The 24453-nt window shown below is 41.5% G+C and overlaps 1 long non-coding RNA gene and 1 pseudogene across 7 annotated transcripts in view; both read left to right on the top strand.

Annotated features, from left to right (window-relative positions):
• The window catches only part of LOC127492830 (uncharacterized), a 55768-nt gene extending 32007 nt beyond the window's left edge, over nt 1-23761 (top strand). The window contains exons 4-5 of one of the 7 annotated variants that reach the window (XR_016220140.1): nt 9984-10060; nt 11416-11895. This is a non-coding gene — a long non-coding RNA (uncharacterized LOC127492830). Of the gene's footprint in view, nt 1-9983; nt 10061-11415; nt 11896-14100; nt 14196-16856; nt 17018-23284 lie in introns of those variants that run through there. The other 6 variants (XR_016220134.1, XR_016220135.1, XR_016220137.1 and 3 more) reach the window with 6 other exon arrangements.
• Nucleotides 2835-4371, top strand: LOC149122346 (cell division control protein 42 homolog pseudogene; annotated as a pseudogene).
• Nucleotides 23762-24453: the final 692 nt, after the last annotated feature.

The raw sequence follows: 24453 nt of genomic DNA on the forward strand, positions 1-24453 counted from the left end.
GTAGTCATCAGAAAGGTCAATATAGTTTAATGTTAATGTCATCTTTCCATGAACAGATAATATATGCACAAGGCACAGAATTCAAACCTTTAAACAGGTGACTGAATAAAAAGTAAGCCTCTCCTGGAGACCCTGTTTCTCCCTGGATGGGACGCTGTGATCAATTTCTCAAATGTTCTCTTTCTCAAAATAGTCTCTGCATTTTCAAAAATAGGGTTAGCATTATTTGAAGAGCACTTAGTGGTTCATTTGCTTATTTTTTCAAGGAAGTATCACATTAACATGGGCCAAAAATTAACAAATTTGAAAGGTAACAAATGAAAAGTCACACAGCTGTCCCTTCCCCACCTTCTGGGCTTCCACTTTCTATACCACCCTTCCCCACATGCCATCAGGAGCCACTTGTGTTACATTCTTGTGAGTTATCCCGGACTTTTTAAAGGCCTATATGATCAAATACCATATCTCCCCTGCTGCAGCCTCACAACACAAAGTGGTTCTTCAGGTTGGGATTCTATAAAGAAAACATAAAGAATTATTGGCAAAAGTAAAATATGCACTGATAAAATTAATTACATGTGGTTTATGAAACAGTTAACTTAGGCAAATGCATATATAACAAACTTCTAGATAATAAAATTTAACCGCGTAAGGTTTCTTTTCATCAGGATATTGTAATTCCCTGAAAGGCGGTTCCTCTTCCAGAGTATTTAAAAGTCAATACCACCAGGACCCCTACAAGTCAGGACAAAAACCCAACCAATTAGAATAACTGCCAACTATATACCATATAGATGCACTTGTTGTACCTGGTACATGGCACCGATGTATCTTGCTGGCCAACAGGCCTGTTGCCCTTGGGTCAGCCTATGAAATTCTGGGTCAAGGTGATTTACCATCTATTTGCCCCTGAGGTTCTGCTTTCCATACACAAGGGTGGTGCTTGTAGATTATGGTGGCTTTGATGGGAAGAAGGAACTTCTGCTCCAAGTGCAATCATTTTGAAGGCACCTTTCTTTAGAAGGTTCCCTGTAACCTCCCTGGCTTCAGCAGCCTGGGTTTTATGTAACCATTGTACTTTCTCTCATGGATGGGCTGTTCTAGCCCATATATTATGCCTTGTAGGTTACTTCCCAGCTTAGGTATTTGGGAGACCAATCTGGAGCCATGCCTCAGCTTCTTTGGGTTCCATTGTTACTTCTCTATGCTCTTCCCTCTCTGTGCAACCCTAAATATCAAAGTACTGCTCTTCTATTTGGAGATTCCTCAGAAACCTGAATATAGCCCTACCATACAACCCAGCCATCCCTCTCCTTGGAATTTACCCAAAGGAAATTAAACTGACAAATAAAAGAGCTGTCTGCATCTTAATGTTTATTGCAGCTCAATTCACAATAGCTAAGACCTGGAATCAACCTAAATGCCCATCAACAGTAGACTGGATAAAGAAGTTATGCGATATGTACTCTATAGAATATGATACAGCAGTAAAAATAATGAAATCCGGTCATTTGCAACAAAATGAAGGAATCTGGAAAACATCATGTTGAGTGAATTAAGCCAGTCCCAAAGGGACAAATATCATATGTTCTCCCTGATTGGTGACAATTAACCGAGCACCTAAAAGGAAACCTGTTGAAGTGAAATGGACACTATGAGAAACAGTGACTTGATCAGCCCTTGTCCTGACTGTCGAGGAACAGCTTACTACTTTATTCCTTTTAGTATTTTTTTGTTCTACTTAATACTATTGGTTGAACTCTGTAATTAACACAAAATTATTCTTAGGTGTTTAAAGTTAACTGAAAAGTGATCCCTCTTAAATGTAAGAGTGGGAATAAGAGAGGAAAGAGATGTACAGTTCAGCACTTGTTCAATTGGACTTGCCCCAAATGGTGGAGTTAGAAACATACCAGGGGATTCCAATTCAATCCCATCAAGGTGGCATGTACCAATGCCATCTCACTAGTCAAAGTGATCAGTTTCAGTTCACAATTGATCATAATGATAGGTCTAAGAGTCAAAGGGATCACATAAACAAGACTAGTGTCTGCTAATACTAACTGATAGAATAAAAAAGGGAGAGAACGATCCAACATGGGAAGTGAGATACTCAGCAGACTCATAGAATGGCAGATGTCCTAAACAGCACTCTGGCCTCAGAATCAGCCCTTAAGGCATTCGGATCTGGCTAAAAAGCCCATGAGAGTTTCTCAGGCATGGAAAACCAAGACACTGTGGGGGAAAAAAAAAAAAAAAAAAAAAAAAACAACCCTAAATGAAAGATCTCCGGGAGTGAGACCCACTGGAAAGAACGGGCCATCAAAGAAGAAGGTACCTTTCTCTGAAGGGAGGAGAGAACTTCCGCTTTGACTATGGCCTTGTCTAAATAAGATCAGAGTTGGAGAACTCAAGAGCCTTCCATAGCCTTGGCAGCTCATGACAGGAGCCTCCGGAGATTACTGACACCATAAATAAGAGTGTCAATTGTTAAACCAACAATGGGAGTCACTGTGCACTCCTCATGTAGGATCTCTGTCCCTTAATGTGCTGTACTATGTGAATTAATGGTATAACTAGTACTCAAACAGTACTTTATACTTGGTGTTTTTGTGTGGGTGCAAACTGTTGAAATCTTTACTTAGTGTATACTAAATTGATCTTCTGTATTTAAAGATAATGGAAAATGAATCTTGATGTGAATGGGATGGGAGAGGGAGCGGGAGATGGGAAGGTTGTAGGTGGGAGGGAAGTTATGGGGGGGGAAAGCCACTATAATCCAAAAATTGTACACTTTAGAAATTTATATTTATTAAATAGAAGTTAAAAAAAAAAAACCGGCAGTGCTGCCAACGCCCCGGTGGAGAAGCTGAGGTCATCATCAAGTTTGAATACTTAAAGTGGATACAAAACTATTTCAGCAATGCAGACGATTAAGTGCGTTGTTGTGGGCGATGGTGCTGTTGGTAAAACATGTCTCCTGATTTCCTACACAACAAACAAATTTCCATCTGAGTATGTGCCGACTGTTTTTGACAACTATGCAGTCACAGTTATGATTGGTGGAGAGCCATATACTCTTGGACTTTTTGATACTGCAGGGCAAGAGGATTATGATAGATTACGGCCGCTGAGTTATCCACAAACAGATGTATTTTTAGTGTGTTTTTCAGTGGTTTCTCCATCCTCATTTGAAAATGTGAAAGAAAAGTGGGTGCCTGAGATAACTCACCATTGTCCAAAGACTCCTTTCTTGCTTGTCGGGACCCAAATTGATCTCAGAGATGACCCCTCTACTATTGAGAAACATGCCAAGAACAAACAGAAGCCTATCACTCCAGAGACGGCTGAAAAGCTGGCCCGTGATCTGAAGGCTGTCAAGTATGTGGAGTGTTCTGCGCTCACACAGAAAGGCCTAAAGAATGTATTTGATGAAGCAATATTGGCTGCCCTGGAGCCTCCAGAACCGAAGAAGAGCCGCAGGTGTGTGCTGCTATGAACACTCTCCAGAGCCCTTTCTGCACAGCTGGTGTCGGCATCGTACTAAAAGCAATGTTTAAATCAAACTAAAGATTAAAAATTAAAATTCATTTTTGCAATAATGACAAATGCCCTGCACCTGCCCACATGCACTCGTGTGAGACAAGGCCCATAGGTATGGCCCCCCTTCCCCCTCCAATACTAGTTAATTTTGAGTAATTGTGTATTGTCAGAAAAGTGATCAGTACTAGTTTATGTTTTATTGTTCCCAGAAAAATTTCTGTTGTCATTGTTTTAAAGCAAGGCATGCTTTGTGATGACTCTGTAACAGACTAATTTGAATTGTTGGAGTTGCTCCCTGGTTCCACTCTGGAAAGTAATCTGGGACATCTTAGTGTTTTGGTTTGTTTAGTTTTTTTTTCTTCTTTTTTTTTGCGGGGGGAATGTGTGTGGGGTTTTTTAGTCTTGTTTTTTTAATTCATTAACCAGTGGACAGCCCTTCAGGGGAGGAGGACGGACTGACTCCACATCCCACTTCCTGGACCTCGTGTTGGAAGACACGTCCCCCACCTGGTGCTCTTGGGAAGGAGTACAGTAAACGCCTCATGTCATAACATACTCCTTCTTGAAAGTTGCCTTTTCTCTCCACCCTGAGTAGATGCAGTCTTTGAGGAAACTCGTGGAAGTGGGTGGAGCCTGTCTTGCCCCTCCTCTTTTCTAGGATGCACTATATATGTGACTGTGACTTTCAAGGAAATTTGTTTGCCATTTGCTGATTTTGGGGAAGTTAATTTCTAACTTCTTTCATGGATAAATGAAAAAAAGTATTGCACCTTTTGAAATACACCAAATGGATTGAGTTCATAATTAAAACTATTTTTTTCCCTGTCAGTCATTGTCTTATGTGCTTAGCATAGATTTGCAATGCGTAGTGTGTTACATGGTGTTCCTAGAACCCAGTGGAAGATCTGGTATATAGAGGAAACTTGAGGGGCGGTGCTAGAAGAAGATCCCTGGGGACTGTGCGGATGCAGGTTTGCTTCGTTAAGAAGCTGAGAGTAGGATAGGGTGGGGAGACACTTAACAACATGGGGACCAGTCAGGGGGACCCCCTTATTTTTGTTTTGCATAAGAGGAACTAGACTAGAGCAGCCAGTTGAGGCTCTCTAGTTTAATAAAAATCCTGGAAGGAGTCTTAAGACTCTTCATTAAGTGTTAATAGGGATTTTATCAGCTTGTTTCGGTTTAAGTTTCCAATTTTTAAAATGTTTAGATAATATTTTTCACCTTCCCAGAATCCTAATTCTTATAGATTCATTAGTGTTGAACCAACCAATGCTTTCTCATGTCTCAATTCTTTGTATATGCATTCTTTTCAGATGTATTAAACAAACAAAACCCTTCACAAAAAAAAAAAAAAAAACAAAGTACTGCTCTTCCTTTCAAACCTAATCTAAGTATTCTGTGAAAATAACTCAGATCTTGCACTTCAGTGTATTTCCTCCTTGATTCAACCATTTACTGCTGTTTATATTATGCCATCACAGTCCACTCACTGTTATATTCCAGCTATAATTATATATATGTTTTCTCCACCATAAGACTATAAATTTTGTGACTTTGGTATTTATCTATAAAGTTCCATGGCATAGTAAGCAGGCTGCCTTGAATACAACAGTAGGATCTCAATAAATATTTTTAAACAAAATTGATTGTTTTATTTAATCCTTGTCCAATTGGTGATATGAGATATATGGGGAGAAAAGGACTACTGAAAATCTCTTACCTCATGAGTCAAGGAATGAAGGAAAGGAGAAAAGAAAAGAAGGAAAGGGAAAGGACCAGGGAAGGGAATGAAAGGGAAAGGAAGGGAAAACGTTCCATATGGAAATGCAGCAGGATGGTTAAGAACCCAGTTTCTGGCCTTAACATGACCAGGATTCAAATCCAGAGTCTGCACTTGTATTACTATGATCTCAGACAAGCTACTCTAGTTTTCCCAAATGTACAATAGGGATTAGAATGCTAGTGCCTACTTTGTGCTTAGCTAGTAGCTGGCAGAGGTGCATGTTCCATCATAATTATTTCTAATAGTTTATATTAGGTGTCTCACTATCATCCATCCCTGTTTACACAATAGCAGCTGCAACCAAGAGCTCTTTCAACCAAGGCCCAGACCATTTCAACTCCATATATATATATATATATATATTATTTTGGACAGGCAGAGTGGACAGTGAGAGAGAGACAGAGAGAAAGGTCTTCCTTTGCCGTTGGTTCACCCTCCAATGGCCGCCGCGGCCGGCATGCTGCAGCTGGCGCACCACACTGATCCGATGGCAGGAGCCAGGTACTTCTCCTGGTCTCCCATGGGATGCAGGGCCCAAGTACTTGGGCCATCCTCCACTGCACTCCCTGGCCACAGCAGAGAGCTGGCCTGGAAGAGGGGCAACCGGGACAGAATCCGGCGCCCCAACCGGGACTAGAACCCGGTTTGCCAGCACCGCAAGGCAGAGGATTAGCCTAGTGAGCTGTGGCGCTGGCCCAATATTGTTTGGAAGGAGGGAAATACAAAAGTCATTTCAAAACCCCAGTGAATCTTTTTTTTTTTTAAAGATTTATTTATTTTTTGAAAGGCAGAGCTACAGAGAGCCGGAGGCAGAGACAGAGAGAGAGAGGTCTTCCATCCACTTGCTCACTCCCCAAATGGCCACAATGGCCGGAGCTGGGTCAATCCAGAGCCAGGAGCCAGGAGCCAGGAGCTTCTTCTGGGTCTCCCACGTGGGTGTAGGGGCCCAAGCACTTGGGCCATCTTCCACTGCTTTCCCAGGCCATGGCAGAGAGCTGGATAGGAAGTGGAGCAGCCAGGACTAGAACCAGAGCCCATATGGGATGCCGGCGCTTCAGGCCAGGACGTTAACCCACTACATCACAGCGCCAGCCCCTACTACTAAAATTTGTATGGAACCACAAAAGGTCCTGAATAGCCAAAGAAATCTTGAGCAAAAATATCAAAGCAGGAAGCATTACAGTACCCGATTTTAATATATGTTACAAACCTACAGTAGTTAAAACAGCATGATTTTGGCATAAAAGCAGATCCAGAGATCAATGGAACAGGTTAGAGATGATAGACGTGAATATGTTTATCTACAGCCAACTGATTTTTGATGAAGGTGCTAAGAACATGCACTGGAAAAGAGACAGTCATTTTAATAAATGGTTCTGGGAAAACTGTATATACATACACAGCAGAATGAAACTAGACCTTTTTCTTGTGCCATTTTGAAAAATCATCTCAAAATGGATTAAAGATCTAAATGTGAGACTAAATTTTGAGACTATTAGAAGAAAACATCAGGAAAACACACCAGGACCCTGGAATAGCAGGGATTTTTTTGGATTGGACCCCCCAAAACAAGGGAAATAAAAGCAAAAATAGGCAAATGGGATATCATCAAGCTAAAGAGCTGTTGTACAGCAAAGGAAACAATCAACAAAGTGAAGAGACAATCTACAGAACTGGAGAGAATGTCTGCAAACTATACATCTAATAGGTGATTAATACATAAAAACAACTCAGTAGTAAAAAGGAAAAAATCCAATTAAAAAACAAACGAAGATCTAAACATATTTCTCAAAGGAAGGCATACAAGTGTCCAATAGGCACATGATAATTGCTCCAAATCACTAATTACCAGGAAAATACAAATCAAAACTACAATGAGATATCACCTCATTCCAGTAAGATTAGAGATGATCAAAAAGACAAAAGACCATGAGTGTTGGTAAGGATGTGGAGGAAAGAGAATCCTTGCACAGGGTTGGTAAGCATGTAATTAGTGGGACCATTGTGGAAAACAGGATGGAGGTTCCTCAAAAGACTAAAAATAGAACTACCATATGATCTAGCCATCCCCCTTCTGTACATATATCCAAGATAAATGAAGTCCTTCCGTCAAAGAAACATCTGTACTCCCATGTTTATTATTTCATTATTCATAAAAGCCAGGAAGGGACACAGCCTAAATGTCCATCAGCTGATAGGTGGATAAAGAAAATGTCGCACAAATACACAATGGAATTTTATGAGCCATAAAAAGAATGAAATTTTGTCAGTTTGCAGCAACATGGATGGAACTAGAGATCATCATGTTAAGTGAAATAAGCCAAACATAGGAATAAAATTATCATGTAATCTCACTGATTTGTAGAGTCTAAACAAAAAAAAAAATAGGTTATCTCATAGATGTTAAAAATATAATTATGGATTACCAGAGGATGGGGAAAGGAAAAGGAAATGGAGAGATTGCGAAAGGTTGACTGACAGGCAGTAGGTGATAGCTAGATAGAGACAAGTTCTGGGGTTCTATTGCACAGTAGGGTGAAGATAGATGATGTTAATTTACCACACATTTTTCTATTTAAAAAGCTAGATGGGGGATGGCACTGTGGTGTAGTGGTTAAAGCCCTGGCCTGAAGCGCTGGTATCCCACATGGGTGCCGGTTCTAGTCCCGGCTGCTCCTCTTACAATCCAGCTCTCTGCTGTGGCCTGGGAAAACAGTAGAAGATGGCTCAAGTCCTTCGGCCCCTGCACCTGCATGGCAGACCCAGAATAAGCTCTTGGCTCCTGGCTTCAGATTGGTGCAGCTCTGGCTGTTGCGACCATCTAGGGAGTGAACCAGCAGATGGAAAACCTCTCTCTCTGTCTCTACCTCTCTCTGTAACTCTGTCTTTCAAATAAATAAAATAAATCTTTAAAAAAAAGATAAAAAGCTAGATGACAGGTTTTTTTGATGTTTTCACTATAAAGAAATGTTGAATGCTTAGGAGGATAAATGTATTTATCCTGATTGGATATTACATGATGTATACATGTAATGAAATAATGATGTATACATGTAATGTATACATTTAATACCCCATAAATCTGTACAATTTTTATATGTTGAATGTTTTAATAAAAATTTTAGTGTAATTTTAAAAATTTGGCCAATTATCTCAATGGGCAATTGAGCTAAAATATTAGAAAGAGAAGTCTTCCAACATGAAGCAAATAGGAGGACTCAGATGACAAGAAGATGGGAATTTTACAATTTCTCAGGCAAATTTTATAGACAGACTGCAAACATCATAAAGCCTCACCAAAGTTCAGGAAGCAGAGAGTTAACAACTGGAAATTGCTTGTCAGTAGTACTGGAAATTTCCATTGCTTGCTATGCTGTGAAAAGGGTTATGCAGCAGGAAAGTGGTGGTGGTGGGGAGTGTGTGTGTGTGTGTGTGTGTGTGTGTATGTGTGTGTTGCAATGCTGTGTCATGTTCTGTTTTCCTTCCAGCTTTCTTTGTCTTCAGAATTCTCTAGAAACACCAGGGAGCTCTCTCCTGGCTTATTTATTGTATAATCAATGTTCTGCCCTCTCTACATGGCCCTCTTCCCACTATTTGCCCTACTAATATCCCTGCTGCAAAAGCATTATTGATATTTGTTGATGAAACAGCTGTTTAGAAAAGCACAATAAAAATAGATATCGACTTGTATAAAAAGTTCATTGGACAGTTTATGGAGAATGATAGAAGTTTAAATCCTTAGAGACCCTAGACAGCACTTTTTCTAAAAAATTATACTTCATGAAATTGAAGCATAGAGAAGAAAGCAATGTTTCCAAAGTCCCAAAGGTTTTTTGAAAGTTTGGTTTCAAGGCTAACAATGTATGGTCAGCTACATAAAGGACAGAAATAAAGCGGTTACCCACTGTAGTCATGGCCTGCAAGTTACCACACAGCACAGGCCTTTTCTTTAGGGAGTCATATTTGGGGAACAAAAATCACAACATGGTATATTTAAATGCTATTTGTGAAGCAGAGCCACTAAAATAAACAGTTCAGATTTAAATATCAAAGGGTAGATCTGCTCTTGCCCTAGGAACATGCATATACTGGCGGGGGTTCCAACTGATGCGGTGTGACCAAGAGTGGGAAAATATGCGCCCTGGCATTCCCAACCCAAACTGTGGAGTCAAAGTGTGGTCAAAGGCAAAAGAATTATAGAGGAAGACAGGCAAAAGGTGCCTGCTTTATCTGCTGGTGCCGCTGGGGGATTTCTTGAAGTGTCAGAAGACTTTTATCCTTTTCTTTCTAGGGAATTACTATGCAAACTATCTTCTGGGCCTTTTCACATGGCTCTGGGAATGTGGCTCCCTGCACTTACAGAGGAGGCCAGCTTTCCTGGTAGGGGCTTTTCAGGGCCAGCCTTGCCAGGGCAGTGCACAGAGCCTGCTGGAAGCACATTCTAGATAGTTATTCCAGGGTGAGGAGTAAGATTCCATCTGTTGCCACCAGCATTCCTGCTTCCTTCCAAATCAAGTCAGGATTATCAGCTGAATAGCAGAAAATGGCTGTGATCTGGAATTGTCCATGGATCCGTGTAGGGACTTTTTCAAGATCTTCCCAGGTCTCTCCTCACTACTGAAGAAAAAATAACTCCTCTCCCCCACCATCCCAGGATACCTCTCATCACAGACTTACTTCCTGCGCCCAAGTTCATCTCAAATGTCCGGGGAAAAGCTGGCACTCAGAGAGGTGAGGTGACTAAGTAAAAAGTCAGTATTTGGGTGTGGATTTTTAACCTGGATGTGAGTGGTTTTGTCTTTTTTTTTTTTTTCTTATTTTTGCTTTGCTTTGTTTTGTTTCTGTTCCCCAGAGTAGTTCTTAGCCTTCAGGAAAGAGTCTATTAGGTCAACCCTTGTAGGTGAAGAGAGGAGAGAGATGTCTGTGGTTGGACAAGGCAGGGACAATTTTTTGTCATTGGGGCATTAGAAAAATTATTTCAGCCTAAGCAATAGTCAGTTACAGCAAAACAAAAATTAAGTTTGCCTCCTGATAGCCTGTTTTTCCTGAAGGAATTGGGTTCTAGTCCCCTCATGGGGTGTTTCTGAAGGAAACTGGACAGTTTGGTGATCCCAAACTCTCCAGAAACGCTTTCTTAACACCAATGTTCTAACCAATTTTTACAAAAGCCACATTTAGCATGGATATGGATGGATCAGTGCACTCCATATCAAGATTATTTCTGCTGGTGATAGAAACCTCAATCAAACCAGAATTAGCACAAAAGGGGTTTATTGGTACACTCAACTGCAAAGAAGGGCCTCAAAAATGAGTGGACCAAGGATTCAGACAATATTTTCACCTCTCTGCTCTGTTTCTGTCTGGATCAGTCTCATTCTCTCCTACCAAACACGGGCTCCCTCTACTGGCAGGATAGGAGAAAGCCTCCACAGACCGTGGCAGATTTATCGGAGGAGCAAAGGGAGAGCCACCATCCTCCAGTGTCTTACTCCAAACCTCATGAAAGGGAGTTGACTGGCTCTGTTTTGGGTTAGATGCCCAGCCTGTGAACCAATCACCACAACCAGTTCCATGGGCCAGACTTGGGAGGTGTGCTTGCTTATTGGAATGTAGATTTTTACAGCAGTCGAGTTTCTAGCAGCAAGGACACGCAGACTGGGGACTTTCAGTATAGCTCATTCACAGGACTACTTACAGTAGCCTGACAGTGTTTATGGAAGCTAACCTGGAGTGGTGCAGTATCCCACCTTGAAGTCAGAAGGGTGTAGGAGAAGAGGAAGAGGAAAGTAGCCACATTTAAAGCCTTCCTGATGGAAGATGTGCTCCTCAATGGGAGAACACAGTCAGCTGTCCCAAAGCTGGTAGAGATGTCGCCCAGGGAAAAAGATCCCTATCTCAATCTCCTTCCTTCCTCCTATCTCCACCCATCCCCTCCCCACCATGGCCAAACCAAAGGTGGAAACCAAAAGAAATGGGACCTCTAGATGCAACCATGCAGGCCAGGCAGGTAAAGAAAGTGTCTGGAAGGTGGAATCTAGAATACCTTTTTTTTTTTCTTTCTTTTTATTTTATTTTATTTTTTACAGGCAGAGAATACCTTTAATACAGGCCTACGACTGGCACCCCAACGTAACCATCTAGATTCTGCAAGTGAAGCCTTGCCAAGGAAAAGTAGGTCGCTGCCACCATACGATGGCAGAGAAGAGGTGCTGAGCATTGCAACATAGAAAAAGTCTGTCATGGGTGCTGAGGGAAGGAGCCTGTGCCCAGGGGCTATGAAAGATAATGTGACAAGCTGAGTGAAAGCTTTGGTGTCCAAACCCCATCACAGACATCCACAGGACCAGGAGACCTGGCTCTGTTACCATACTTGGTCCATTGTAGCCAACCAAGGTCTCACTCTCCTTTCAATGGCCACCCACTCCTTTCAGGAACCTCTCTACGCACTGCCATTTTCTCCATGCATTGCTGTCCTTATTGTATGTATCTTATTTGTATGTATCTTAAATCCACAACTATATTTGAAACTGGTGTCTAGCCTAGAGATTTATATTAAATAGATGCTCAATAAAAGTTTGGTGATGGGGAAGGCATTTGGCTCAGCAGTTAATATGCCCATATCACATATTGAAATGCCTGGTTTGAGGACTGGTAAAATGACACATTTAAAAATCTAAAACCAGAACGATGCCTTGGGCATCAGGAGACCAAGGAAGTGGCAGCATGGCCTGTCATCCAGTCTTTCCTAGACTTGAATTCTCTTTGCTACTAGCTAGGGCACTTTGGTGACATCAGTGTCAGCACTATTGATGTTTTGGGCTGCTTAATTCTTGTGGGAAAGAGGACTGTGCTGTTGCATCGTAAGTTGGTTAGCAGTGTTCCTATCCACTAGCTGCCAACAGCAGTCTCTGCCCACTTTCCCCAAATGTGACAACCACAAGTGTCTCTAGACATTGCCAAATATTCCCTGGTCAAAAATCAACACCCCCTTCCCAGTTGAGGACCTCTAAGCTGGTAGTCTCTGTACCACTTAAGAGACAGGCTTGGCTTCATGTTTCAAAGACTGAGAACAACAAGGACTAACACAAGACAGAAATTTATTTTTCTCTTATATCAAGGTTAAAGCTGTAAGGTAGTAGTTCCTTACCAAGTTATCCAGGACCCAAACCTCTTTTACCTTGTTTTACATCCATAAAGTATTCCCTTTGTTGTTCTGCCATTACCTGCACATGCCAGTGAGAAGGATGGAAGAAAGGAGAAAAGGAAAAGGAGGGTTGTGTCTCTTCTTAAAGGTGTGACCTGTAGTAACCATTTGTAATCACAGTCATCACATAGGCTAGAACTTAGACATATGGGCATACCTAGCAACAAGGGAGTCTGGGAAATGTGATATTTCTCTTCTTTTCTGTTTTTTTTTTTTAATGTTGTTTATTTGAAAGACAAGAGTTACAGAGAGAGGAGGAGAGATAGAGATCTTCCATTCACTGGTTAGCTCTTCAAATGGCCACGATAGCCAGAGCTGGGCCAGAGTGAAGCCAGGAGCCAGGAGCTTCTTTTAGGTTTCCCACGTGGGTGCATGGGTTTGGGCCGTCTTCCTCTGCTTTCCCAGGCACATTAGCAGGGAGCTGGATTGGAACTGAAGCAGCCAGGACTCAAACTGGTGCCCATATGGGATGCAGCGCCACAACACCAGCCCTGGAAATGTCTCCCTTATGGGCTGTCATAAGCACTGCTGAAGTCATTAAAATCACGTCTGTTCTTTTCCCACTGTTTTTGGTTCTTATGTTTCGAATGGTAGGGAAAATGTTTGGGAAACATTTCCTTGGCTGCCTTGCATAGGAAGGAAGCAAGAATTCAGTTCCCTCTGGGCTCTTTATTCCCTTCCTGTCCTCTGACCATCAGAGACCCCAAAGCCCAGTGTCTGTGTCTTAGAATTCCATCAGCCTTACAGCTCTGCCAAAATGTTCAGAGGTGCTCGAATGCATCCTGAGAATACCCTCTGAGGGTCAACTCTCATTTTCTTAGTAGTTACAGAGAAAGCTGCCTCATTGTCAAAGGCTCTGAGTTGTGCTTGAAGAGGCTTTGTGAGAAGACTGAGGGAAGGGATAGGAAGGTCAAGGTGAGCCCTGAAGAGTGAGAGATTCTGCTCAGAACTGGACACTTTCTGCAGACCGTGGAGGGAGCAGACAGAAGCTTTGCCTCTGGGACTATTTATTCATTGAGTTAATTTTTATTAAACAAATTAATTTGCTTGCTTTTCTCTTCTACACTGGGGGATTGTGTATGGGAAACTCTTGCTCCTCTGTGAGCTAATAACAGTGTGGTAGAGATAAGGTTAATATACTCAGAATGCAGTATGTTAGAGTACTTATTATAGTTGTAGTTTATTCTTTATGTAATTACCTAATTACATGATATATAATTGCCTATTATAATATAATTAACTTATGTCATTTTTCCCAGAGAAGTTTCAAATAAGAAAAGCATAAACTGGAAAAAACTAAGAACACTCCATAACTCAGTTTAGGGAAAAAATATGCTGGATTGAATTGCACTTGGTTCCTCTCCCATAAAGCCAGGAAAGATGAGGTTGTGCTTTTGTCTGTTATACAACTGAATGAACCTCTTCTGTCAGTTTGTTCATTCTCAGCACTGAATTCCTTATGCTTTTTTGGGTAGACTATGGTGGCCATGACAATATTTTTAAGCTTTTTAATTGTAGAAAAGTACACAAATATATCAATGAACTATTCACTCATCTGTCCATCCAGGCCAAAAAAATAGAAGATCTACCACTGCTTGAAGCCCCTCCTCTGTACCAACCCAATTATTACTCCAGTTCTCCTTCAAAGGATGCAATTTTAACTCAATGATATAGCTTTATTTTTCCTATTTTTGAACTTCATGTAAGTACAATCATGCATTTTAAGATAATTATTTTTAAAAATAAAATTGGTTATACTGTCAATAAATTAGGATATTTGAACTAGAGATGGCTTCAAAATCTAGTCTTTCTGGAGTATTCTTAGTCTAGGACATTTCATTCTCAAGTCAGAGGAAAGGAAAAAAAGAAATGGCAGAACCACTCAGGGGCTATTCAAACTATGATTGGGACCTGACATATGTAATTTCTGCTTGTGATTAATAAAAGCAAAGTTAGTCCTTTCTTATTTTTATTCATTTTTTTATTTTTTGAGAGGCAGAGTGGACAGTGAGAGAGAGAGAGAGACAGAAAGAAAGGTCTTCCTTTTGCTGTTGGTTCACCCTCCAATGGCCGCCGCGGCTGGCGCTCTGCGACCAGCGCACCGCGCTGATCTGATGGCAGGAGCCAGGTACTTCTCCTGGTCTCCCATGGGGTTCAGGGCCCAAGTACTTGGGCCATCCTCCACTGCACTCCTGGGCCACAGCAGAGAGCTGGCCTGGAAGAGGGGCAACCAGGACAGAATCCGGCGCCCCTACCAGGACTAGAACCCGGTGTGCCGGCGCCACAAGGCAGAGGATTAGCCTAGTGAGCCGCGGCGCCGGCTGACATTAGTCCTTTCTAAAAAGGGCAAATCATTTTGAACAATATTGTAGACAATTATAGAGGTGATTTTCAAATGAGGATCAGTCAGAAATTATAATATGAAAACTGAACTAATTCCTCGAAATGCAATACACATAGTAAGAACCTATCCATTTGTAATAAGTCATTCATTTAAGAAAACCTACTGAAAAATTAAACATTCATGTCTTGGATATGTTGGAAGCTCTACAGTCCTTATAAGAATAATGATTTCTATAGGAGACATCTTTTATTCAATGCAATAGATTTCCAGTAAATTCTTTGTTTTCTGGGAGAGTTTGAAGAATTCTGAGGGCACAACTCAGACAAAAGGAAAAGCCATCATCTAATCTGTGCTTTGTACTGAAAACCCTCTGCTTCTCACCTGCATTTTCACATCTCTTCTCTTCTATAATTCTCCACTGTTTGGACTCCTCTGTGAGGATATAAATTATCCTTATTTATAGACCATAAGTCATCTATGATGTGTTTTTTAGAAACCCCACAGTGTCTTCCTTGCTGACATCAGTCCTGCCTTCACACTGAGAATACATAAAGACAATTCCCTTTCTTTAGACTGTTCTTAGCCACAAAGTTTCTTTCTTTAAACAATACTTTGTTAGTCTGTAGAATTTGTTCCATAAAAATACTTTGGTTCTCTTTGAAATAAGCATGCATTTTTCACCTCATTTGCTTGGATTATTTATCTTGAAAGTAAATCAGGGGGCTGGCGCTGTGGCGTAGTGTGTGGGGCTGCCACCTGCAGTACTGGCATCCCACGTGGGCACTGGTTCAAGTCCTGGCTGCTCCACTTCGGATCCAGCTCTCTGCTGTGGCCTGGGAGGGCAGTGGAGGATGGCCCAAGTCTTTGGGCCCCTGCACTCATGTGGGAGACCCAGAGGAGGCTCCTGGCTCCTGGCTTTGGATTGGAGCAGCTCCAGCCATTGTGGCCAATTGGGGAGTGAACTAACAGATGGAGGATCCCCACCCCCCCACCCCGTAACTCTTTCAAATAAAATAAATAAACCTTTTTAAAAAGAAGAAAATAAATTAGCAGATTTGTTAGGCTGGGAGGCAAACCAGCAGTGAATGAATTTCATTGTTCAGAAATGCAAGTCTGACACCTTCTGGAAAATATGTAACTGTGCACTCACCAGCAGTTTCCTTGGTCTGATATTTACAAGGCTGTCGAAGACAGCACAGTGAGTCCTAAGAACCTTGTTCCATAAAAGGGGTTTCTGGTCTGAGTGGGATTCATAGTTATATAAAATTAGGAAGGAAATCATGCACTTGTATTTCCATTTGTGTTAGCATTTTCTACAATTATGAATATACTATAGTTAGTATTTTTAAAATATGTATTATCATTGCATTTAAAAGGCTTTATTTATTTATTTGAGAGGTAGAGTTACAGACAGTGAGACACAGGGAGAAAGGTCTTCCTTCTGCTGGTTCACTCCCCAAATGGCTGCAATGGTGGGAGCTGCACTGATTTGAAGCCAGGAGCCAGTAGCTTCCTCCAGGTCTCCCTCAAGGGTGCAGGGGCCCAAAGACTTGGGCCATCCTCCACTGTTTTCCTAGGCCATAGCAGAGAGCTGGATTGGAAGAGGAGCAGCCAGTATTCAAACCAGTGCCCATATGGGATGCCGGCACCCCAGGCAGAGGACTAACCCATTGTGCCACAGTGTTGGCCCCTATAGTTAGTATTAACAATGATAATTGAAAATGAATCGTGATGAAGAATGGGATGGGGGAGGGAGCAGGAGATGGGATGGTTGCAGGGGGAGGGAGGTTATGGGGGGAAAAGCCACTATAATTCAAAAGTTGTACTTTGGAAATTTATATTTATTATATAAAAGTTAAAAAAAAAAAACAATGATGTCGGGGCCTGCGCCATGGCGCAGTAGGTTAATCCTCCAGCTACAGCGCCAGCATCCCATATGGGCACTGGTTCTAGTCCTGGCTGCTCCTCTTCCAATCCAGCTCTCTGCTGTGGCCTGGGAAAACAGTAGAAGATGGCCCAAGACCTGGAAGAAGCTCCTGGCTCCTGGCTTCAGATCAGCGCAGCTCCAGCCGTTGTGGCCATTTGGGGAATGAACCAATGGAAGGAAGACCTTTCTCTCTGTCTCTCCCTCTCACTTTCTGTAACTCTACCTCTCAAATAAATATATAAAAAATCTTTAAAAAAAATGATGTCAACAGCTTGTTACAGATTTTTGAACACATTATACTTATTGCATAAATTAGAAAATATTGTTTAAATTTCTAATTATTTTGAAACACCAATGGGCTCATCACCAGATCTTGTTATTTAGTATATTAGTAAATAAATCCATATATTAATATTTCATACACTTGCATGTTAAATATTTTTACTTTTTTACTATTTTAATGTAATTGGCATCTTTTGAGATTCTATGTTATTTAACACATTTAAAGGCTGTTTTGAGAAGGTGTTTATTGTTTTCCACCAGACATCTAAAGGTTTATGGTATCAAAAAGATGAAGAGTGCTTGCTCCATATACATTCTGAAGGAGGGAGAGGAAGACAAAAGAATAAGTAGAACTACTCCTTTGTCTCACTAAAATAATGAATTTTACTTCTTGTGTATAGGATTAAATTGCAAGAGTTTCTTTTCCATAAAAGAACGTTTTCATGTCATATTGACCATTGATGTACAAAACTTGTCTTTTTCTTCTTATGAAACTAGACTCTAAAACTGTGTCAAGGAAACTGCTCCCTCATCCCTCGCCACCACTCCCTGAGCACATACACACAAAGTAGTGTACAAATATGTTCAGTTCTCTAAATAAATCGTTTTAACTATGAACTTTGTTTTCTATTATTTTTTAGAATTTTATGTGTTTATATGAGAAATAGAGACAGAGCAGCTATCCCCTAGCTCTCTCCCCAGGTGCCCAGAAGCTGGGAACACAATCCAGGTCTCACACAGGTGGCAGGGACCCAAGCACTTGAGCCATCACCTGCTGTCTTCCAGAGTGCACATTAGCGGGAAGCTGGGGTTGGGAGCGGAGCTGGGACTCAGACCCAGGCACTGCAGTATGGGATGAGGACATCCCAAGCAGTGTCTTAACCACTAGACAAAGGCCCACCCCTGTTTTTTGTTTTTTATATCAAGCAATAGTTTCTGAATACAGAATTGCAATTGAAAAGGAAGTAAGAAGAGAAGATTGTAGCCATTTTTCAAGTGTTCATTCAAATGCTCCTGTATTAGAAGCATCAGATTTGCTTGAGCTCCACAGTGTCCCTGACCAACCGAAGAGCAACCGTTCAGCCGAGTCGGGCGTGTGGAGCTCTTCATTTTAACAGAATGGACTGGAGAGTGGGCTCTAAGAGCATGCGTATGCTCCAACGGAGCACAAAATTAACCAGTGGGAAGCAAAAATAAAATAGTAAAGCTCCTGTTAATGTTTATCTAGCATTTGAAAAAAAATGAACTTTACCAATATCTCACAGGTGGCTTCACTCTGTCTATGTCAGAAGGTCAAGCTCAGATGAGGGATGTGATGGGTCCTGTGGGAGGAGGGGGAGTCTCACAAAGCACTGGAGTTGACAGCCACTCCTTATCTTCATCTGCTGTGGGGCTGCTCAGGCACTTGACGTTTTCATGTACCAGGTAAGGGCTTCATAAATAATAATACCTGGTTTTAACTCAACTAGCCCTCACAAAATGGCCTTCCACATGGAACTGTGGGTGGAAGATAATATTTGCAATAATCCAATCTCATAACTGCTAGCAGAAATCCACTATTCCTCATGTGGCTTCTCCAGAAACAATGCAGAGAAAACCATGACAATCTCATGACATCTGATATTGAAATGGATCCTCAAGAATTGAAATTATTGAGACATTTAATATACAGTATACATTTAATATACATAATATATTACATAATATATACATTACATAATATATTACATATACATTACATAATATATACATATATTACATAATATATACATTTATTACATAATATATACATATATTACATAATATATACATATATTACATAATATATATACATAATATATTACATAATATATATACATTAAATATACATTTAATAAAGTATTATTAATGATGATTTGTATTGCCTTGTATTTGCCTGTTGTGTATGTTATGCCTTGAGAAACTAGTTAATAGTAGTAATGCATGTATGTAATTAGTTAATAGTAGTAGTACATGTACATATAATATACAAGTTCAAAAATTACTAATAATTGTGATCAAATGAGTTTGAATATCACTTTAATCAGTTCCAAGATGGATAACATGGGGAAAAAAATAGGCCTATTGTTAATTCAAGAATCATTAGAAGAGGGAGTACTGTGTTGGCCAAAGTAAACACAATGGCAATGTGGGAAAATGAGACGATGTTGTTCGTTGAAGTGTATATTGGAACATTGTGGACTGTATATTTACTCATCTCTGCCTGTTCCCACAGATACCCTGTGTACTTCATGCAGGGAAAAATTGTGCCCATTAGTCTTATATCCCAAGTTGCTAGTCCCCTACCTGAGATCTGTAGGCACTCAAAACAGAACTAAGGAAATATGGTTTGTAGGATAGCTTCACTTTGCCCTGTAGTAGTTCCGAGGGATGAATAGTTACTCCAAGCTGGAAGGGTATGTTTCTGGCAGAATTTAAATGACAGCTCAAGAGCCTGATGTGACGGTAAGCATCAACTCCTGGGGAAAGGTGGAAGTCCCTTCCTGCTCTGGGCTCCGTTAGCCTGTGTGTGTTTACTATACTTCAGCAAATGGACTTGTATGCCCTGTTGGTATTTCTGGTTGTCTCACACTATTAGTTAGGGAGCCCACAGAGAGGAGACACATGATCTTACTCATTCTTATGTTCCTGATGCCTAGAGCAATGCCGGACACAGAAGAAAGGGGCAGGAAGCAATTCCATATGAGCACCTGCTCAGTGCCAGGCATTGAACGTGTAGTATCTGTTTGATTGTCACATTAACTTTACGAAGGATAAATCACCCTTCACACCGTAAGTGATCCAGGATCTGAGTCCAGGCTTGATTCTAAGCCCAGGTTCCTTTCTACCACCCCATATTATATCAATTAATGTACAGTATGTAAAGTAGTTGATCAACTAACTCAGACCCTTAATCATGGCTCTCAAATGATATAATGCCTATTGCCACACATTGGAGCCCACTTACTTTTTAAGAGCTTTTATAATTAATGTCCTTTCACTGAATTAAATTTTAATTCCGAAAGCTTCCACACTACTGCTTATTTTTCTCAGGGCCCGCGTAGGGTAAGTAAATCCTTCTATAAAATCAGTTCTTAGCTTATGAAGACAATCATTGTGTGTATCCCTTTCATCAAGTAGTCCTTTACCCATGCTGTAATGATCAACTTACTTGTAGGAAGCAGAAAGGATCTGCAATAGGCATTATAGACTATACTAAAATGGGATGCCTTTCTGGTATTCTATTAAGCAACAAAGCATGGTAGTGAAATCCTCTGGCCCCTGCTTGTTTCCTTGTAAATGTTCTCTGTGGCTGGTAACTATGACCTGCAAGCCTGAGGGAGGTCAGTGATTCACAGTGTGGGGGTGTGGATGGGGGTTCTGGGTGGGCCCAATAGGAGAATCTGTATTAGCTTCAAGGGCAATCAAGAAGCACCTGGCTGGCGCCGCGGCTCAATAGGCTAATCCTCCACCTGCAGCACCGGCACCCCGGGTTCTAGTCCCGGTCAGGGCGCCAGATTCTGTCCCGGTTGCCCCTCTTCCAGGCCAGCTCTCTGCTGTGGCCAGGGAGTGCAGTGGAGAATGGCCCAAGTGCTTCGGCCCTGCACCTGCATGGGAGACCAGGAGAAGCACCTGGCTCCTGGCTTCAGATCAGCGTGATGCACCAGCGTGCTGGCCGCAGCGGCCATTGGGGAGTGAACCAACCGAAAAGGAAGACCTTTCTCTCTGTCTCTCTCACTGTCCACTCTGCCTGTCAAAAAAAAAAAAAAAAAAAAAAAAAAAAAAGAAGAAGAAGCAGCACCTGTACCAGAGTCAGTGGAATTCCACAAAAGGCAGATCTTCTAGGTCAGAATTTCTAGGATAACACCACAGATCCTTACTTTTTAATGAGTCCTCTCTCCATCAATGATTCTGAAATGTACTAGAGCTTGGGAGCCTCTGGATTAAAATAGGTCATGTTTAAGTGAGTTGCTATAAATGAAATCCACAATGGTGGATGTCAACTGGAGTCAGTCCACACAACTGAGAATTTTAAAAGAAGTGGGGCTGCCAATATTTATGTAATATAACAAAAGTAAAAAATCTTCAAGGGAGTTAGTGGTAGTCACATATAGACCATGATGAAAAATGGGATCCTGTAGTTAACAGGGCTGGTCTACACTTCCCTAGTGGGCACTTATACCTGCTCTTTTGAAAGGTGCTGAAACTTCTTGAGTGGGGCTCTGCAGTGGCACTTACAAAGGAGGGTCTTGGGCCCTATTTTGCAGCCAGCAGATTTTGTTTGATTTGGAAGAGCTTGCAGATGGATGGACAAGGGGATCCTTGTGTTAGTCTGGATGCATCTGAGGCTGTGTTGACAAGGGGCAAAGGGATCTCGACAAACTGTGTCTCATGGTGCTTTCACTGAAATGATGTGTGTTGATTCTATCTCTGAAGGATTTCTGAAACAAAACAACCATCTTCCCCACCCCAATCCCTTTATCAAAAGAAAGGATATTTTTATATAAATTGAATAAACCCTGAAGTATCTTATGACTTAGGTGAGACTTGGGTGCATTCAGAAAGCGTGGTTCATGAACCAAAAGTGATTAAAAGAAATTCCATTTTTCACTTGTGCTTTTAAAGAAGTTAAGGGAGAGTTAGATCTTATCACTATTTAAAATTCCTTATCCCTTTGTTTTTTCTCTCTTATACCTCTTAGCTTCTCAAAGCCTCTTTCTCCTTACCCTGACTCTCAAATTCTTTCTCTAGAGGGCCTCTTTATTTAGTAGGATCAAGTGTGTGGGAAGGAATCATAAGAAAAAGCCTTTTCTAAGTTATGGCCCGAATCCTTGAGAGTTCTACTCCAAGAGCTGCTGTGAGATGCATCTAGGATGTTTCCAGTCACTCTAGAGTGGGGTCTTACTGTTGTTGATGAGATAATTTCTGTAACTGTCTTTTCTTCCTCAGTCTATGTGGTCTTGCACCTGTTTAAAGTAAGCAGAAGCCACCAGACAGGTCATTAAGAGGGTAGAAGTTCATGAACAGAACAGTTTATGTATTTGATTCAGATGGTGAATGAACATTTTATTCTCTTCATTTCAACCCTTTTACTAAAACTCAGGGCACCCTTATCTGACCTACCCAAAAGGTGAAAAGATCAGAGGAAATAGCAACCCCGTTCCCAAATGAGACAAAAGAGCCTAAACTCTGGGCTCAGAAAACATTTTTTACATGACATTTTCTGGACAGCAATATTGGCACTTTATAGAGGGACATTAAGGTAGAGAAAATAATAAAATTAATAAAAGAATATTGAGGATAATCTGTGACACAGAAAGATGAACTAAACTGTTGAATTAGATTTTTCCAGCACTGATTTCTTAAGGAGTCATCGTTATAAGAGGCTGGGCAAATTCTAATGCCTCCAGTGCACTGGGAGGAGAGTCTGTCTCTGCCTCTCATTCTCCAGCAGCAATGTACAAAAGTACAGATCATGTCTTGGTGCCCTGGGATTTCTTCATCCTGATGACCTTGGGTATGACCTTGAGTATTCTGTCTCAAGAATCCTGACTCATAAAATGGCAAATTCTTTAGGAAAATCCGTCACTTTAGAGAGAATTTTAGAGGGTCAACACAGGATTGTTCATATGTGTGTTTGAGAAATGTGATTCTGAGTTCAAGACCCTGGTTTACTCACAGCTTTTCTAGAACGTGTCTACTGTATTAGAGAAATGTTCTACACAAATATTCACCGGGCCCAAGCATTTCCAACAGCAGGGCAGCCCATCTGGGAAACAGCCCCGGAACCCCTTCAGACAAACTCCCTGTGTCAGGGTGACCCAAGAGTTGCTGAGCTCCTGCCAGCTCATTTGTGGCCAGTATTTTTCACAGATGCTCCCTGGTGAGTAGCAATTTCCGGATATTTTTCAAATGGTTTTCATCCTGCCAGCTGGGCACAGTGCAGGGACTTCAGCTTGGAGAACGGAGCCGGATGGGCCAATCAAAGGCGGCTTGTTGGCCTCATTTGGATTAGCCCAGATTGTTCAAGCCTTGCCCTGGGGTTGGCATCACCCCCAACCTAGTCTTTTCTCCCTGTTGATTTCCACCCTCCCCTTCCCACTTCCCTAATCTTCTCTGCCTCTGGTATGAGATCACCATCCTGTATCTACCCTCTCCCATTATCTCCTCCCCATGCAGGCGACAGGATGGAGTGAGGACAATATTCTAGGAATTACAAGAGGTAATTCTGGACCCAGTTCTGCCAGTAACTAGCTCCATGGCTCTGGTCAAGTTGTTCAGCCTCTCCGGATCTCTCTCTCCTCTTTGGTAAAATGAGGGAGCCCACGAGGTCAGGGAAGACCTTTTCCAACAGCCGACCCTTCTGCCCCTCCACACACACCACCACCACCGCCAAATGTGTCTTCTGAGATGTCAGAACCCAGGACTTGAGAAGGAAAGCTGTGTCAGTGCATGAGCCTGCTTCAGCGACACCCTGGAGTTGAGTATTAAATCTGGGAAAAAGGCACGAATTCCATCATGAACACTGCAGAAGGGAAGAAGCTGAAGGAAGTGCAGGCCTAGAAAAGCTGACGCGGCATGGATGGTATCTCCTCAGTGTGGGCCTTTCAGGACTTCCCTGACTAATGGACAGTGAATCAAAATTTGCTGTTTGTGACCTTTAGGATATGCACAGATGAAAATTTGATTATTAAAGAATAAAAGAAATGAGAAAAATTCTAGACAGCTCAACTTGATTTCTACTATCATGCTTGAAATTAAAAGTGACCTTTTCTTAGAATATAGATGTAATACAAAAATTTGGAGGCTACTAAAAATATAAGCCATGAAATAAAATCACTCACAATAGAGATAACACCTGTGAGTTTTGGTAATTTTTCTTCTATCTTTTCTGATCTGGACACCATAGAGACAGTCTCCATGGTTTTGAGGGGTCAGTCTTAGGCCAAACCATCCTGGCCCATGGAAATCTCTGAGCCCTCTAGAAGTCAAAGCACCACACTACTTCTCATCTTCTTTTTCATAGTTGACCCTTACCCAGGATGAAAAATAATGCTACCAGGTGACTATTTAAATATGTGGCAGCATTGGAGGTGAGCTTTGAAACTTGCTGTTACTCTACAATAATAAACAAGCTTTTGTGTGTTTCTCTGTTTCAGTAGTGGGGAAAGGCACTTTTTCTTATATGCACTTTTTTCTCCTCTGTTTTAATTCTTCAGTGGCTTTATCTTGCCCTTTTGATAAAATCCATACTCCTCAGGATCAGATCCCTGCCTCTCTTTCTGCGGCTGTGGCTTGTACCACTGTGTGCCCTGATAGGACTGGTCCTGTGCCCTGGTTGCAACTCT

The sequence above is a fragment of the Oryctolagus cuniculus genome, chromosome 14 (genome assembly GCF_051225735.1).
Source record: "Oryctolagus cuniculus isolate XC-2025 breed Fujian yellow rabbit chromosome 14, ASM5122573v1, whole genome shotgun sequence".
Taxonomy (NCBI): domain Eukaryota; kingdom Metazoa; phylum Chordata; class Mammalia; order Lagomorpha; family Leporidae; genus Oryctolagus; species Oryctolagus cuniculus.